The sequence below is a fragment of the Tenrec ecaudatus genome, chromosome 12 (assembly GCF_050624435.1).
Source record: "Tenrec ecaudatus isolate mTenEca1 chromosome 12, mTenEca1.hap1, whole genome shotgun sequence".
NCBI lineage: Eukaryota > Metazoa > Chordata > Mammalia > Afrosoricida > Tenrecidae > Tenrec > Tenrec ecaudatus.
The window spans coordinates 5,624,828-5,626,234 of NC_134541.1; the positions used below are offsets into that span (position 1 = coordinate 5,624,828).

The 1,407-nt window shown below is 45.6% G+C and overlaps 1 non-coding gene across 1 annotated transcript; it reads right to left on the bottom strand.

Annotated features, from left to right (window-relative positions):
• Positions 1 to 422: 422 nt before the first annotated feature.
• On the bottom strand, positions 423 to 613 carry LOC142423484 (U2 spliceosomal RNA). The gene has a single exon (XR_012779130.1). It is a non-coding gene; the product is annotated as a U2 spliceosomal RNA (small nuclear RNA).
• Between the last annotated feature and the right edge of the window lie 794 nt (positions 614 to 1,407).

Here is a 1,407-nt window from a genome sequence, read left to right on the forward strand (position 1 = left end):
GTTTTCTGGCGGAGAGCGCTTAATTGGTGCTGCATACTTGGTTGTCGTGGTGGGAATCCGGCATTGGGCGGGTAAGTAAGGTGGGCGTGTGTGTATATGATACGGGCTGGAGACAACCCAGATGGTGGTTGAGTTAGGGCAGGGCGGGTCATATTCTGTTGTAAGGTCTCTTGGGCGTGTGCGAGAGCTTGCCAGGTCTGCATACAGTTCCTAGAGATTTTAGAGGTGGGAGATATTTTGAGAACGGTTAGGAGGGCTGGCTGATCCTTCTTGTAACAATGATCCAATTTTCCTTGGGATTGATTTGAAAAAACTGAACAGAGACCAAAAATTCAAGCATGTTCTGTTCGGGAAATGAACGACTGCAAGCTTTTTCTTAACATGGGGAAACCTCATTGAGTTACTCTTTTTTTTTTTTTTTTTTTTGGTGCACCGTTCCCAGAGGCACTGCAACACCAGGTCGATGCGTGGAGTGGACGGAGCAAGCTCCTATTCCAACTCCCTGCTCCAAAAATCCATTTAATATATTGTCCTCAGATAGAGGATGTATCAGATATTAAACTGATAAGAACAGATACTACACTTGATCTTAGCCAAAAGGCCGAGAAGCGATTCATTGAGTTACTCTTGAGACAAGTTAGCTGAGCTGGCCAACTCCCCTTTGAAACCAAAATGCCAATCTCAGTGCCACCAGCTTGGTCCCCACTAAGCACTTCCTGGTGACAGTGAGTTATAGTTGGGGCTGCTAACCACAAGGTCAGCAATCAGCAACCATCAGCCACTTCCCATGAGAAAGATGAGGCTTCTCCTCCCATGAAGAGTTCAGTCTGGGACCCACAGGGGCAAATCAGGTCTACCCTTTGTCAAAATCTGTCCAATTCCCAGTACCAAGCACCAGAACGAGGACTCGGGTTCCATCTATGCCATCGATGCACCTTTTGGCCTACCGAGTTTCCTGTTGCAGTCCAGAGTTAAACTGAGCCCATTTCTGTGGAGTTGATGCCAGTGTTATCAGAAGCCTCCGTGGCTAACAGTGTAGAAGTATGCTTCGTTGGATTTTCACTGGCTAATTATTTTAGAAGTAGATTGCCAGCCCTTTCTTCCAACTTCCTTAATTCTTCATGGGAAAACCAGCTCATTCTGTGGGAAGTTGCCTCTCTGATGGCTCCTTGGACTCGTAATCTCCTTTCCATCACAGTCTTGTTTTTGGAAACTGACTCTTCTTGTACGATCTCCAAATTGGTACATTGTGATTTAATGGTCCAAAGTACTGGGAAGTGCGTTAGGGACCTAAATGTAGGCTAAATTTATGTGAAGGCACTGCATGCAGTTAGGGTTCCTTGTATAGGTGACAGCCTTTGGTAAACGAAATGTCTTTAGATTTGGGGATCTAATGCAAATTTCATG